Source organism: Microcaecilia unicolor, chromosome 2 (assembly GCF_901765095.1).
Source record: "Microcaecilia unicolor chromosome 2, aMicUni1.1, whole genome shotgun sequence".
Lineage (NCBI taxonomy): Eukaryota > Metazoa > Chordata > Amphibia > Gymnophiona > Siphonopidae > Microcaecilia > Microcaecilia unicolor.
In genome coordinates this window covers 252,868,959-252,886,268 of record NC_044032.1, presented here as the reverse complement: position 1 = coordinate 252,886,268, position 17,310 = coordinate 252,868,959, and positions in this window count along the sequence as shown.

Genomic DNA, 17,310 nt, shown 5'->3' with positions numbered 1-17,310 from the left:
GCCCAATGGCGCGCAACAAGCCCTTTGTAGAAAGGCCCCAAAAAGAGAGATCCTGTCACTTTAAATGGTATATGATACCTGTTTCTTCTTCTGCTGGAAGCCCTTATTACTGTGAATCTAACTATCCTAGAAATAAAAGGATAATTCAATACTCCTTTTTTATTGCATTTTTGAAATATTACATATTTCCCACAATAACAAAGGAAACAACAAGAAACAAAATCACATCGCCTACTAAAGGAAAGAGAAGCAAATACAGGAGGAGATATACCTTCTATATTGCCCCCATCAAGAGGGAGGAAGAGGCATCATTAAATATTCCTAAGTTTTTCTCTTTCAATTTCAAACTTGCTTTGGCAGTGCAACACTAATAAAACCCTGTGCTGGCAGGACAGATACCTGGAGTTTTAAAAATTCCTCTCCAAAAAATTTCCGTGACTCAAATTCAGTCAGAGCACTCCCTACTCAGCTTCTTCATACACATTATCAAATACTAGTAAAAGAGGCCCGTTTCAGAGCAAATGAAACGGGCGCTAGCAAGGTTTTTGTCGCCAACACCCCCCCTCCCTGGCCAACCCCTTCGTTGTTCTGCCATTGCTCCGCCCCCAACGTCATGACGTTTGACGCGAGGGCGGGGCCTGGAGCGATTTCCCCCCGCCTCCCTCCCTGCCAACCCATTCGTTGTTCTGCCATTGCTCCGCCCTCGAGGGCGGGGCCCGGAGCGATTTTGGTGGCTTCACCACCACGAACCTTCGAACCTTTTTGAAGGAAGTCAGGGCTTGGCTTCACTGACGTCAGTGTCCTCAGAACGTTGAGGGTGAGTTTTATTATAGTAAGATATCTGTTCAACAGCTACTTCTCTTTCAGCAGCTTTCAATGGCTTTCAATAAGGTCATTTTTCCATTTAATTTTTTAGAATTTTTAAATCAAAGGATGAGTGCGAAGTAACAACACTTGTACAGAAATATGCCAGGGCTACAGAAAATCTAAGGGGGTCTTTTACAAAGCAACAGCAAACCCAAAGCGGGCTTACTGCTCATTAATCTGGAACTACCGTCAGCCCAATGCGGCCACCAGCGATAGTGAGGGAGAAAGGAGTCTGTGTGCAGCTGTGACAGCAGCAGGGAGTGGGAGTGGGCGAGTTTCAGTTTCAGCCGAAAATGCCATGGAATTTTTGCCTGGGACCCAAATCCAAATTTCAGGCTGTTTCGATGCCAAAACCGAAATTTGGACTGTTTCTACTCAGCCCCTGTGTATACCCCCTTACAATTCTACAGAACACAGCTGCAACATTGACCTATGGTTTGGGAAAATATGAAAGAGCATCCATGCCCCTTATTAAATGAATTACATTGGCTTCCTATACACTTTAAATTTGCTTGTATGATGTATAAATTGTTGTATGGTGATGGCTCTGGAAAGCTGATTAATTATTTGGATTTTCCATCATCTTTTTCCTCGGCTAGGTCAGAACATATTTTGAAATTAAATTATTCATCTTTTAAGGGCACTCAAAAGAAATCAATGTTAAGAGTTGCCATTTCTACGTCAAGGAGTGAAACTTTCGAACAGGTTGCCTGGAAATCCAGAGAATACCATTATACTCTGCTTTTCCCAAAGAGTGTTAAAGTCATTTTGGGGTCCTTTTACTAAGATGCGCTGAAAAATGGCTTGCAGTAGTGTAGGCGTGGGTTTTGGGCGCACGCTGATCCATTTTTCAGCACGCCTGTAAAAAAATGCCTTTTTAAAATTTTTTGCCAAAAATGGACGTGCGGCAAAATCAAAATTGCCACACATCCATTTTGGGTCTGCAACCTTACCACCAGCCATTGATCTAGCGGTAAAGTCTCACACAGTAACTGGGCGGTAAATACCTACATGCCTCAAATGCCACTTGGCATGCGTCAGATACGTGCATCCGAAAATAACAATTATTTTTCAGCTGCGCTTATCGGATGCGCACCAAAAATGAAATTACCACAGGAGCCATGTGGTAACCGGATGGTAACTCCATTATGCCGTGTATTGGGTGCGCGTAGACACTTACATGGCTTAGTAAAAGGTCCCCTTTGTTTGTTGAGAAAGACATTTTATAGTAATAATGAAAGATGTGTTTTAGATTAAAGTTTTTAGATGTTTTTATTGTAATTCTCCTGAATAAAGGAATTCTTGTTTATAATCTGCTTAGAATCAGCTTTGAACTTACGGAATATAAGAATCATGTAGTATAGTAATTATGCGCTGTCATTTTAGCTCATATTTCTGGAATAATGACTGAATGCTCTACTGCCATTTAAGTGCATAAGTGTACTCTTATACACATAAATGCCAGTATTCTATAAATTTTGTTACTAACATACAGCTTTGTTGGTACAAGAGATCATAACATGTGTTCACCACCCTATCATTTATGTTGTTTGATGCATCGTAAGAGAACGTTGGACTCTTGATGCATTGCTGGAACACAGTCTGTGTCGAGTCCCTGGACTGATTTGTTGGATATATAATAATGGATTCTATTTTAGAACCAGATCTTTTGGTCCCTCCTTTTGTGGGTCATCCCTGCTGTGTTTTGCCTTCATATTTATCATGGGGAAGCTGTTCTATTTTTCATTTGCTTTCTAAAGGAAAATAAGCAGAGAACCAGAACTAACTTCACCTAAAAAAAAAAAATGACAATTATCCAGAGAATGCTGTTAAAAGACAGACACAGCCCTGAACGATGGTCACATTATCTGAGTGCTAAAAGTCACTCAACTAGTTTTGTGACAGGAAAAGCATCTGTCTGCCACAGAGAGGATCCAACCTCTGTAAACCAAGGCAGAAGCCAGACTGTTGACAATTATGGATCTCTGGAGCAGACCTCGGAGAGGGGGGGGGGAGAGGGCGGGTCTGGTAGGCCGCCTGGCCAGGTACAAGAATGATGTAATTAGAGCTATATGAAAGGAAAGCAGCCTGGCTTTCACACGGTGAGACAGGACTGAGGTGCCCAGAGACCTGGAAGCTGGCATTTGGTTGTGGGAAAGCTTGCTGCCATTCCTAAGAGCTCAGGAGCTGCTGGACTTAAGTGAGTACACACTCTCGGTCCCCCTCCTCCACCCTGCAGCCATACTACCATTGCAGCTTAACCTATGAACTATTTACGTGTATAATTCAACATCATCTCTAGCTCATCCTGCACTGACCCGATTAAGGGAAAAAGTAAGGCGTTTCAGTACTCAGTAGTAGTAGCTCAAGGCGAGTTATATTCAGGTGCCACGCCCACAGGTGTTTCCTTGTCCTCAGAAGATCTAACCAGTCAGTCAATATTCAGGCTGTGGTAGTCAGCGTTGTGTTTTTTTTAAAGCCAGAGTCCGGTTACTGGTGCTGAATATCTGGGTCTTCACAAGCCCCTGGAAGTTATCTGGACAGCTTAGGACTACTATTTATGTGGTCCAGCATGCCCAGACAGTGCTATGGCACTGTACAGTTATGTAGCACTGTCTATCTGCCCTGGACCAGGCTATGGCTAACTCTTGCTGAATATTATTCTGTATGTTTGTACATAAGGCAAAATCACAAGGAGCTTACCTGGTTTCTCCCCCGAGTTCTTTTCTAGTAGATGGGCCTAAGAAGAGTTTTTGGTATGTTTTGTAATAGTGTTATTGGAAATGAAGCTCATTTAGAGGGCCTATCCTTACTGGGTGGGATCTATCTAATACTGTTGAATACTCACAGTCACTAGCAAGGAGGTTTGAACAGGAGACAGACAGCAGAGCTTGTCACCCTATCAATTACATTGTTTTGGGTGTACCAAGATAGTGATGGCTGCATTGGAGAGAATGAAAACCCCATTGAGTGGACCAGCTTCAGCTTTGTGATGCCATGCCATGCCATCTCCTGTTCATCAAACCTCCTTGGACACTAGAAGGGTGGGAAGGAATTGTGAGAAAGGTAGAAGTAGTGTGTTTGCTGGCATGCTACCTGAGGGGAAGGCAGCAAACTTGCCTTCCTGCACAGATTCAGAGGACAGAAGCAGGGTCTACTAGACTAGTAACTCAGGAGAACTGGTGTATCTACAGAGATGCCAAAGAAACCATCCCAAAGAGTGAGATTTACCACATCAAGGAGTGAGACTGAGGGCCAAAGAGTGAGATTTTCTAGATGATACATCCAGGGTTTAAATCTAGAATAAATGAAGGGGTCTATTTACTAAGCCACACTAGTGGCTTCTGCACAGCATTGCTGACACAGCCCATTCAAAGTAAATGGGCTGTGTCGGCACTAGTGCACAGCCAGCTGTGACACCGGCTTAGTAAACCCCAGCATATGTGTGGTATTGCTTCGCAAATGAATTGAGGTAGCATTAAATGATGTTGGCTTTTCTTTGGAGCTTCTGAAAGGATACAAAGTAGGGAGCAATTTGAGTAAAATTTTTAAGCTAAAAATTGTCTCCCACCCATCGGTTTCAGAGCACATGTACTTGCAATAAAGGGGAAAAGGACAGGGCAAGGGGAAGCAGTAGGCAGGAAGGTGTGCTCAGATTTCTTTTCACTGCTTGGACCATTTGGTTTACTTCTCTAAGGCTTACCTCTCATGAAAGCAGTGATCAAGATCAGTGCACTGGTATTGAAGCTCTGATGAGTGAGAAATAGGGCTCAAAGCATGAGAAAGTGGAGGAGTGGCCTAGTGGTTAGGGTGGTGGACTTTGGTCCTGAGGAACTGAGTTCAATTCCCACCGCAGGCACAGGCAGCTCCCTGTGACTCTGGGCAAGTCACTTAACCCTCCCTTGTCCCAGGTACAAATAAGTACCTGTATACAATGTGTAAGCCACATTGAGCCTGCCATGAGTGGGAAAGCACAGGGTACAAATGTAAAAAAAAAAAAAAAGCTTTCAAATGTGTGTGGCACCCTTCCTTTCAGCCAGTCACCCTGCCCCAACAGGTCTAGCACCTCTTTTCAGCAATCCCCTCTCTCCCTTTCCTCAGCACCCCCACTCCAGGGGTCCAACACACCAATCCAGCACTTTTCTCCCTTCCCCCCCGGCACCGGCAACTCTGTATTTTCCCCTCCCTGCTTCTGCTACAGTGTTTGCAACTTACAGCACTGGTGCTACCCAGCAGCGATTCACACACACAGGCTCACAGTAGTTCCTGAGTTCCCATGCAAGACCTCTAGAGATTATACCCCCACCCTATCCCTCCTCCTCACACCCTTTGCTACTGCAGAATGAATCAGGGAGGGCAATTTGAAAAGCCATTTCCATGGGTAAAAGTGCATCACCTTTTATAAGATTGCCCACCCACCCTATATGTGAGTAAAAGAAACACAGGTATTGCCATTTTGTGGGCAATTTTACCCACTGTTGAGGTAGGTGCTCCTGAGGGTTTGGAAATATGTGCATGCTTTTGCATCTTTAAAAGTGTGCATTTATTTTTCCTACAAAAAAAAAAAAAATCACAATTTTTAGCGGATGTAAATGTGTGCAGGTACTTTTCCTGGGCTAATTTTCAAAGCAGAAGTACATCACATGTACTAATTTGAAATTTCAGCCAAGTCCATGGAATGAAAAGTATGCAGTACTTTTTCACCTATGCATGAAGTTATAAAATTACCCCCATAAACAGCCATTTTTATTGATTAAAGCAGTTTAGAAGACCAGGTAAGGACAATGATGGCATTAAGGGGAAAAATGGAAAGGATGAGTAACTTAAAGAAAAACAAGGATGTGAATGATTTATTTCAAGCTTAACTTTTATTGGAGTAGATTGTAAAGAAGATTCATAACAATACAGTTCTATAAGTAGTGATGCAAATACAACAAGATCACATTTCAAGAAATTTGTATATACTCTATCAAGCCAGCCAGTGGTGCTTAAACTGGACCTTGATTCCAGCCCTCCCCCCTTAGCCAGTAAGGTTTATCTGTAATGAATACAGAGGCAATGCCTGCAGATATGCTTACTCATGATTGATATCCTGAAAACATGACTAGCTGATGGGAGAGGGGAAGTATGATCCATGAGGTACAACAGAAGTAGATTGCAGGCCCACCAAAGGGGGGGGGGGGAAGATTCCCCAGGTGTGCCCGGCTGACCCGGTGGCATGGGAGTCCTGGGCCCCTTCAACTTGGGCTTAGACTCCCCCCAACTGCAGTACCCTGAATGGCTGGTGGGGATACCCAAAACCCGCCAGCCAAAGAGCTCCATGCCCCAAACCTCCCCTGGAGTGAGGAAGTTGGAGGCATGCTATCTAGCAGCCGACTGCCAGCACTCCACACATGAACTGATCATGTGCTAGGAGTGCTGGCCTTGGTGGTTAGAAAGCATGCTGCCAACTTCCTCACTCCAGGGGAGATTTGGGCCACATAGCTCTTTGGCTAACTGGGCTTAGGCATCCCCGCAAGCAAAGGTAAAACTTTTAATGGGGGTGGGGAGAGAGCAGAAAAGAATGGGGGAAGGGTGGGAGCCCCCTAAGACTGTTCGCCCCGGCCTGGCTTTCAGCGTCCCTGGTAGAATAAGAAATATAGCAAGCAGTTTTCAAGGCACATAGACCATCAAAATAACCAAAAAGACACACATTATCTCAAACAAAAGGGTGTCATCTATAGAGCAGCTCACTTTAAGGGGCTATTTTCCAAAAGATCCAGCTGACTAAAGAGTTAGCTGGTTAGATCTGAGGTTTTCAACATTTATCATCGTGCAGCTGAACAAGACACTGTGGGCCCTGTTTACGAAGCTGCGCTAGAGGCACGTTAGCGTTTTTAATGCATGCTAACAATTAGCACACACTTACTGGGCCTACACAGCAGGTGCTAATTTTGTGCATGCGCTAAAAACACTAGTGCACCTTAGTAAACAGTGTCCTGTATTTAGCCACTGGAAAACAGGTATTTCTGAAGGCATACTAAGATTGGGGATTGGGGAGAATGGCACAAAATAAAGAAAAATATTACATTTTCAAACATACATGCATACTTTCCAGCTGCAGATATAATAGATAGAAGATATGCTGCTACTTTTGTACCTGTGTGAGTTTTAGCCAGTTTTGAAAGAGTTTTGACTTTCATTACGAGGGTTCATTTTGGTTACACTTAAATGTTTGTGAAGCTGGATTTGATTACTGTTTTTAAATAGTTTTTGGTGACTTCATCAATTTGTTTTAAGAGTGGATGACTATAGAGAGGTAACTAGAAGGCATGTGCAGCTTTTACACATGTGCGTAGCAGGTGTTAACATGTGTGAATGTCCTACATCTTTGTAAAAGAGAGAGAGAGAGATTTTATTTTATTTATTTATTTTCCAGAACTTGATATACCGCAAAATAGGGCCAATACTGGTGGCTGAGTGGTTTATAACAGATGAATATAACAATCTGATGGTGGACCTCTAGCAGATGAAAGGATGGGACACACAAGGAAGGGGAGACAAACCACAACAGAAGGAATGCTAGTGGGTCAGAGTGGAACGAGAGGGGCCTAATTAGGAAACAGCCTCGAAGATGGAAGATAAAAGAAAAGTCTTTAACCGCACTTTAAATTCTTGAAGAGATGTGGGTGAATGAAGGAGTGGGGGCAGAGAGTTCCAAAGTTTGGGGCCTACATAACTAAAAGTAGTTTCTTGTGTGAGAGAGATTTGAAGAACACAGGGGGCCAGAATGAGAGAGCGAATAGAATGGGATGACAAGAAGAGACAAAAAGGAAGAACACATGACGGAGTCAGTTTGGGGTGTGAAGGTCAATTCAGAGTAAAAAATTACACCAAGGATCCTTGTGGAAGAACTGAAGCTAATGGGTTTATTGTCAAGTGGGGATACGGGGGGGGGAGACCATTATTTCTTACCCAGACTGAAACTGCCTGAAACAGCACTTAGGCAAGAATTCAGGGGGGAGGATGGAGATGAAGGATCAGAGATATGGCAGAGAACCTGAATGTTGTTGTCATAGCAGAAGGAAAGGCAACCGTGTTCTTGGATGATAGTAAGGAGAGGAGTGAGGAAGATATTGAATAGCATTGGGGATAGGATAGAGCCCTGGGGGACACCTGATAGGACAGGTAGAATGGCCGTACAAGAGTTGGATGGGTTAGTTGGAAAGAGCAGTTGGACAGGTAGCTGGTGAACCATGAGATGAGATTCCAATAGAACAGAGGTGACAGTGAAGGAGGGACTGCAGAGCTGTAGCATATGCAGTTTTGAAGGGGGCATGTTTTGGGTGCTACTACACACACTGCTGGTGGTGGTCCACCCCACCTCCCTCCTGAACTCACTTCCTGTTTGTGAGGGCATGACCGGAACCAGCACCGTCAGAGTGTGTAGCAGCACTGGCATTATGAAAGGCCCCACGGCTTCTCTCTGCTTTATTGCCACTTCTGCACATCTCAGAAAACAGCAGTGGCAGACGAAGCAGCAGGTAGAAGAGCTGACATGTGATTCTGAAACGGGAACCAGGATGGCAAACCGGCACCGGGCCCCCCCTTGGAGGCAGGACTCAAGGAATTGCCCCCCCCCCCCCCCCCCCCCCAGCAGCCCTGCTGAACAATTACAATTATGACCTAAAAATCAAACAACACAACAGTTTAAATAATTGAGAATAACTTCTGTATTTAAGCAGACACACTCATTCTACCCAATTATAGCTGATAACAGAATCAAATAACCATTTAAAACTTCCCAAAATCATAATATTTAAAAACATTATTTTCCACAGTGGCGTTTAAACAGTCATAGGGAAGCAACTGCTTGCGCTGGGATTGGTAGCATGGAGTGTTGCCACGATTTGGGTTTCTGCCAGGTACTTTTGACTTGGCTTGACCACTGTTGGAAACAGGATACTGGGCTTGATGGTCCTTTGGTCTGTCCCAGTATGGTAATGCTTATGTACTTATGTTCTTAATATGAGCCATGCAAAGGCTGTTCCCTGGGCTCTAAATTCCACAGTTCTGGTCCTATCCCTATTATGGACCTCTCCTTGTAATCAAAAGTGATGGATTGTGGGTAATATTACCCTAAATTGTCCCTCTGAGTGCAATTTGCATCCTGGTACATACCAGGAGACCCAAGATTTCATGTAACTGGGGCTATTGTTTAAATTGTATATCAGCTTAAACCAGCAGTCAATAAAGAGTGACCAGAGAAGGTGTTGCCCTATCTCATCTACAACTGCTTAAAATTATCTTGGTGGCCATGTTCCATAATCCTGTAATGGGCTAATTGTTACTGTGTTAGGCCCAATAGGGCTGTATTACAATAATCTAAAGTAGCTAACAATCCTCTGCTAGGTATACTGCCCCATTTTAAACAGGTCATAGAAGTAGGAATTGAGGCGTGCAGGTCAGTGTGACTCAAGTTTCACCAGTATTTTAGAACAGAATCTGCCAAGATAGAGCCTGTTCTAAAACACAGGAGAAATGGACATTTTATATGCTGGGTGCATGCACTGTTAACATCCATCTAATAAAAATGAATGTATATAATATTGAAGGGTTCAAAGCCAACACATAACTGGTTATCTATGCGACCTTAGACACATAATCGGGTACTATTTCAACGCTGTCACAATGATTAGTTTCCCTTGCCAACTTGGAATTTGGAAGAGGACAAAAACCACTGGGGATTAAGGGGGTAACCCCTCCAATCCTTCCACTGGAATGCTGGCTCAATAGCAGCTGTTTACCAGATCTTAGACATGGTTGGTAGCAGGTGTAATCCCAACATCGATCTTTTAGGACACAGATGTTTAGTCCCCTTCTGAAATGGGGAATAAATGTCTATGAACTTGCCACTCCCTTGTCCCACTGAAAACACACTTAGACCAAGCTATTTGCATACACTTTTATTTATTTATTTGTTGCATTTGTATCCCACATTTTCCCACCTTTTTGCAGGCTCAATGTTACTTACATAGTACTGTAGCGGCGATCGCCAATACTGGTATGAACAAATACAGGGTGAGGTTATGGTAGAGTAAAGGTCACATGTGACAGACACATTGGGACTCATAAGAAGGAAGAGTTATGTCCAGTACAAGCTTTTATTTTGTTGTGTTTCAGGGTTAAGGCATTTAAGTTGGATTGTTAGAGTATGCCTTTTTGAACAGGTTAGTTTTTAGGAGTTTCCGGAAATTTAGGTGGTCATATGTTGTTTTCACGGCGCTTGGTAATGCGTTCCATAGTTGTGTGCTTATGTAAGAGAAGCTGGATGCATAGGTTGATCTGTATTTGAGTCCTTTGCAGCTTGGGTGGTGGAGATTTAGGTATGTTCGTGTTGATCCTGTTGTGTTTCTGGCTGGTAGGTCTTGGGTATGATACGTGCAAACAGTATGCTAGCTTTGTAAAATGGAGGCGAACATTTATGTAAGATAAATAGTTGTTGTAATTGTCTAATTGTTTGTTTTATGTTACTTATTGCATGTAACTACTACTGATAATGTGGATATAACTATTTAAGTAAATAGATTCACATTTATACGTATATGGTGATTTATCAACTCTGATGGATACACCTTATACTGGGGTCCTTTTACTAAGCTGCAGGAAAAAGGGCCCTACAGTAGTGGCGGGGGCTGTTTTCCCCATGTGTCAGGGCCCTTTTTACTGCAGCTGGTAAAATGTTCCCCAAAAAATGACCATGCGGTACAATTAGTCTTACTATGTGGCCATGCGAGGGAGGGGGAGCACTTACTGCCACCCATTGAGCTGGTTGTAACCGGGCAGCATGTGGCAACGCCCAATTACTGCTGAGTCAGCACCACGCTATAAAATAAAAACAATTTTCTGGTGAGACGGAAATGGCACATACTTGAGGCGAAACTATCGCTGCGTTGGGCTGGCAGTAGTTCCATGTTAGCATGTAAAAGAGCCCCACTTTTTCTTAAGTTATGCCTCTGTTTATTTGTGATCTTCCTCCTTTCATTGACATGCCTTGTGACCTTCCCTTGCTTCCTTGTTTTTATCTCCATTCATGTGTGCACTATCCTACCTTCCCTCCACCCCCAGCCTTTCTAGCTATCCTTTCCTGTTTAAATTGTAAACCACTGAATTTGTGGATGCACCTATGAGGTCCCTTCTCTTCCCTTGGATATCACACAGAGATGGTTTTCTGAGAATAATTTAGTATGGTTTTTATTGTAAGGAGCTTGTCCATTACAGTTTGCAAAAACAGAGAGACAGAGAATACTCAGAGCTTTTTTTTTTGTCTCACTTCATATAGGGATGAATCATAAATTTCCTCATTATTCTAAATTTGCATACACGATAACAAGCTAGCAGAATAACTATGACCATATGTAGTGGCATCATTACAAAATGATTTAGCTTATGCTTCCATCTAAAGGATAAAAGCTTGCACAAGTACAAAGAGGTTTTCAGCCACTTTCCAGACTTTCAACATATAATAGTCTTTTCATGACAGAGAAACAAATTATTTGGTTACTTTTCTGCATAATCTATAGCTTTCCTGTTTCTCATATCTGATTAATGAGAGGCGATCAGTGATTTGCAATTCAAATTTGATTGTCTTGTACCAAAGCAATGCACTCCCCTGGGTTCATGTGTCCAGCCTTTAAGGTTTCACATAGCACTAGAGTTTTTAGTTGAAGTTTTTTGTTAATCTAAAAGTGTACCACCATGAGAATTAAGTACACCTGGGTGTTTGGGACACTGCCTCTGAAAGCAGCAGTAGCAGAAGCCATTTTGAGCTGTGGAAATTCTGCCTGATAAGAGTTGAGAGGTGTGGCAGCCGTGTTAGTCCACTCTTAAAGGTTATCAATAGAAATCAAACAAAATAAAACATGGAAAAGAAAATAAGATGATACCTTTTTTATTGGACATAACTTAATACATTTCTTGATTAGCTTTCGAAGGTTGCCCTTCTTCGTCAGATCGGAAAAGGAAGAAGGGCAACCTTCGAAAGCTAATCAAGAAATGTTTTAAGTTATGTCCAATAAAAAAGGTATCATCTTATTTTCTTTTCCATGTTTTATTTTGTTTGATTTCTATTGATGCCTGATAGAGCAAATTGTTTTAACGAAAAGAGGATTCTGAAACAGATTAATCTTAAATTGGATATTTTGCCTGTGATTTTTGAAATGTTTCTATATACTTCTGCTGGCCAGCCCTTCCATTTCAGGTGCCTGTATCATTTGCAGGGTAGTTGACTTTTGTTAACTTAACTCTGTCCTATGGTGGTGCATTGGATTGCTTCTCAATCCTTCCTGCATATTTCATCTGCCCATTGCCCCTGCTACTATCTCTATGGCTAGAGGTAATGTAAAGAATTTCTAGCTAGTCCCATTCTCCTTCCTCACTGACTTTGACTCCTGGCTTTTCTTCTTCCATGATCCACCTTCCCCCTCCCTCTTCCTAGGTGACTTTAACTTCCAAACAGAAGATCCCTCTGACTCTTACACCTCAAAGCTCTTTGCCCTTATGTAGAATGTAGTTGAATGAAGCTTGTCTGTGAAGAAGGTAAGCTCTTTGAGCAGGGACTGTCTTTCTTCTATGTTTGTGCAGCGCTGCGTACGCCTTGTAGCGCTATAGAAATGCTAAATAGTAGTAGTAAGAAGGGAGTATTTTGAAAATTACAGGAACACTAATGTGGCATCAGACTTGGGGGCATAGTTATCAATGTAGGCTGCTGTTTAGATGCTTTAGTTTACCACTAACTCATGCTATTTCAGCACAGATCCCATTTTATGTATTGAGACCTAGCTACTAATAACTGCAGTAAACAATAAAGTAACACTTCTAAAGAGTAGCCCACGTAGCTAACTTCTCCCCTTGGAGTGCAAACTGTTTGAATAGTATATATCCTTCAGAAAATTAATGTGATGTGAAACATTGGGACTGGGTGCGAGGTGCTGAACAAAAATCTGTACAGATGTCATGGAGATTGTTTCTGGGTCGGCTTAACTTTTGGAGCTGTAATTGAGCATATCCACTCTGTAAACATTTATTTATTACATTTGTACCCCGCGCTTTCCCACACATGGCAGGCTCAATGCGGCTTACATAGTAACAATATAAAGAATTACAAAGTCGTAAGAAGAATATACAGTTTGTAGTAAACGCAATATTAATGGGGTTAACGGATAAGTAAATTGAACATAGGAGGAATTGGGTGCAGAAGGAAATGAGCATTGGGAGGTAGGTGTAGGAAGATGAAGAGGAATGGATATGGGGTAGCAAAAAGGATAATGGGAAACAGGGTCAATGTATAACAATCGTCAATAAGAATCATGTGGGCAAGCTTTGGTTAGGTTGAATCGTTAGGGTAGGCTATCTTGAAGAGATGGGTCTTCAGTGCTTTTCTGAAGGGCAAAAGGCTGTTAATGGTACGGATAGGTCTTGGTAGAGCATTCCAAAGCTGGCTACCTGAAAAGGAAAATTTGGATGCGTAGAAGGATTTGTACTTATTACCTTTGCAGTTGGGGAGGTGTAGATTAAGGTAAGTATGGGAAGACGTCAAACTGTTCCTGGTTGGGAGGTCGATAAGGTGATTCATGTATCATCATATCAGGTTGGTTGGATGCTACTAGAACACGATAAGCTATTTTTGTATGATATTTCTATAATGATGTGTCAGGTTCTCAGGTTCAGAGCCCGCGGGGCCGGGCTCTGGAGCAAACGTGAGCCCTTGGGCTGCTGACGAGGAGCGACAGCAGCAGGCAAAACCCACCAACCAACGCTGGGCAAGCACACCGACACCGGCAGGGACTGCAGGCACTGCCCAGCGAACCGGAACACATGGACTGGAATCCCCCGGACTGGAGGACACAGGACTGGAACACACACCGGACCGGAACACATTGGACTGGAGCACACTGGACTGGTCCGCACAGCTTCACCTGCTCTTAGCTACTAAGCCCCCCAGGAGTTGAGCTCCTGGGTTCGAGTAGCCGACAGGACTTACTGGATACCGGATGACATAGGGACCAGGACTGGAAACAGAAGTGCTCCTAAACCTAAACTGATCTACGTGCTCCCAAGCCCTAAACCAGCAGGAGTGTTCCTAACAGTAAACTGACAAAAGGACTTCCTAAGCCCTATACTAAACAGGAGCTCCTAATCCCTGCTCAAGAAAGGGACTTCCTAAGCCCTAAACTAACAGAGCAGGGAACTAAACACAAAGCTAACACAGGTGCTACTAAGCACCAAGCTACAAGCAGAGCTTTACACTAATAAGCTAAACACAGAACTAACCAGCTACCTAAGCACTGCTCTAGCAAGCTAGAAACAACTAACAAGGTGCTTCCCAAGCACTACTCTGGCAAGCAACCAGAAGAGCTCCTAGCACTAAAAGGGAAGACAGGGGAGCCACAAGGAAAAAGAAGGGAAGCTAACACATAAGCCAAAAGTGATTCTAAATCACCAAACACCAACAGCAAAGACTGCAATGCTCCCAATAGCACAAACACCAGAAGTACTTCTAACAGCAAACTCTGCAGTGTTCCTAACAACACCAAACCCTGAAGTACTTCTATCAGCAACAGAGCTTCCAAAGCCCTACACACAGCAATGCTTCCAAAACCAAGAGGGAAAAGCAAGAAAGCTAAACACACAGTCACCAGTGCACACTGCACTAGCACTAACCTGGCTCTTAGCAAAAGCAGGCAGGGAAACTAGACACAAAGTCAGAAGTGCACACTGCACCACCCTACCTAAAGCAAACACAACCGTTGCAAAGGCCCTGAAGGAAACAACACCACTTCCTTATCAAGGCCCTCCCTGATGATGTCACACTCCCTAGACCTAGGCAAAAGCACACTGACCCAGAGAGGCCCAACCCACACCAATGCAACACTGTGAAGCACTTGAAGCCAGTACACCCAAAGAGAGGTAGAGCAACTCAGGCAACACACACACAGGTGCAGTATAGTGAAACAATTAGAGCCATGCTGCTGGAAGCTGCCAGCACAGAGAGACAGAGCCAGCTCAGAAAGGACAGAGAAAAGAAACAGAAGCCAGCTAAGAAGCTGACCCCCAGGAAAGAGGTAAGTTTGAGAGGGGTTCAGACCCCAATCATAACAGCAGCTCCCCCTCAAGGCTCCCGTGTCCCCACGGGAGCTCCAGGTCTCAAAAGACAATTTAGGTCTCCATGGGTAGCTGTTATGAAATCTCCCAATGGGTTTCACAACATAAATCTGGGCGGCTGGGCAGGACGTGACAAGTACATCTGGAACTAGGAAACCAGAATGGCTTTGGCCGCCACGAGGCTCTTTAGAACGGCTGCTAGGCAGGATCAGAGTCTTGGATGCAACAAGCGGAGTTCTATTCAACAGGAACCATCTCCTGAAGGAGTCCACAACTTCCTTGACTTCCTGGCACTCCACTGTAGCAGCCAGAACTGGGCTAGAGCCCACACCCATCCTGGAATCTGAAGCCAGACAGGAACTCGAACTGGACTTCAGACTAGACCTTGCCCCTTGGCTGGAGCTGGAACTCAGAAGGAGTTCAACATCTTGGCTGAAATGGGAACTCGGAGTAGACTCAGCATCTTGCCTGAGACTGCAACCTGGTCCGGCCTCAGCATCTTGGCCGGAACTGCCACTCAACTCGGACTCAGCATCTTGGCTGGACTTGGTACTCAGCATAGACTCAGCATCTCGGCTGGCACTGGAACTCGCTCCGGACTCAGCATCTTGACTGGAACTGCAACTCGATCCAGACTCAGCATCTTGACTGGAACTACAACTCGATCCAGACTCAGCATCTTGACTGGAACTGCAACTCGATCCAGACTCAGCATCTTGACTGGAACCGCAACTCAATCCAGACTCAGCATCTTGACTGCCAATGCTGCAACTCGATCCAGACTCAGCATCTTGACTGGAACTACAACTCGATCCAGACTCCGCATCTTGACTGGAACTACAACTCTCAGCATTTTGACTGGAACTGCAACTCAATCCAGACTCAGCATCTTGACTGGAACTGCAACTCGATCCAGATTCAGCGTCTTGACTGCCAATGCTGCAACTTACTCCAGACTCAGCATCTTGACTGGAACTACAACTCGATCCAGACTCAGCATTCATCATGGACTCATCACTCGGTGTAGACTCAGCATCCTGGCTGGGACTGCAACTCGATCTATACTTAGCATCTTGACTGGAACTACAACTCGATCCAGACTTAGCATCTTGACTGGAACTACAACTCGATCCAGACTTAGCATCTTGACTGGAACTACAACTCGATCCAGACTCAGCATCTTGACTGGAACTGCAACTCGATCCAGACTCAGCATCTTGACTGGAACTGCAACTCAATCCAGACTCAGCACCTTGACTGGAACTACCACTCGATTCAGACTCAGCATCTTGGCTGCCACTGCTGGAACTCGCTCCGGACTCAGCATCTTGACTGGAACTACAACTCGCTCCAGACTCAGCACCTTGACTGGAACTACCACTCGATCCAGACTCAGCATCTTGACTGGAACTGCAACTCAATCCAGACTCAGCACCTTGACTGGAACTACCACTCGATCCAGACTCAGCATCTTGGCTGCCACTGCTGGAACTCGCTCCGGACTCAGCATCTTGGCTGTCACTGCTGCAACTCGCTCCGGACTCAGCATCTCGGCTGCCACTGCTGCCACTCGATCCAGACTCAGCATCTTGGCTGCCACTGCTGCAACTCGCTCCGGACTCAGCATCTCGGCTGCCACTGCTGCCACTTGATTCAGACTCAGCATCTTGGCAGGCAAAGCCCTTCAGGCTGGACTCAGAAGTTTGGCGGGAAAAATCAGGAAGCCACCTTCTTTCAGCTTGGGCTTCAGGAGTATCCCGCAGGGTTGGCTCTGAGAGGAGTTGGAAGCGGTAAAAGAACAGCTTGGTAGAGGGATCAATAGCAGAAACTGGGTTTTCTTCGAACCCAAGCCAGGAGACACGCCTTCTTTCCGCTGCAGCTTCAGGAGTATTCTTCAGGGCTGGATCAGACAAAAGTGCAACCCGGTAATCCTGGAGTGTCAGAAACGGATCCAGATCAAAAATGGGGTTGGAACTGGGATCCAAACTGGTACTAGGAGGCTTGGTATGAAGCAACACTCGAACGGGACTCAGAGACTTGCCTGGAAGCACAGCTTGGACTGGACTCGGAGATTCAATTACCAGCCCCACTCGGACTGGAATAGGAGGCGCAGTCAGCGTTTCTCGGACTGGACTCCGAGGCTTGCTTGGAGGCGCCACCTGGACTGGCACCGGAGGCTCGGTGAGAAGCCCCCCCCCCTTCGGACTGGAATCGGAGGCTCGGTCAGCAGCGTCCCACGGACTGGACTCTGAAGCTTTAGTGGAAGCGCCACTTGAACTGGCATTGGAGGCTCGGTCAGAA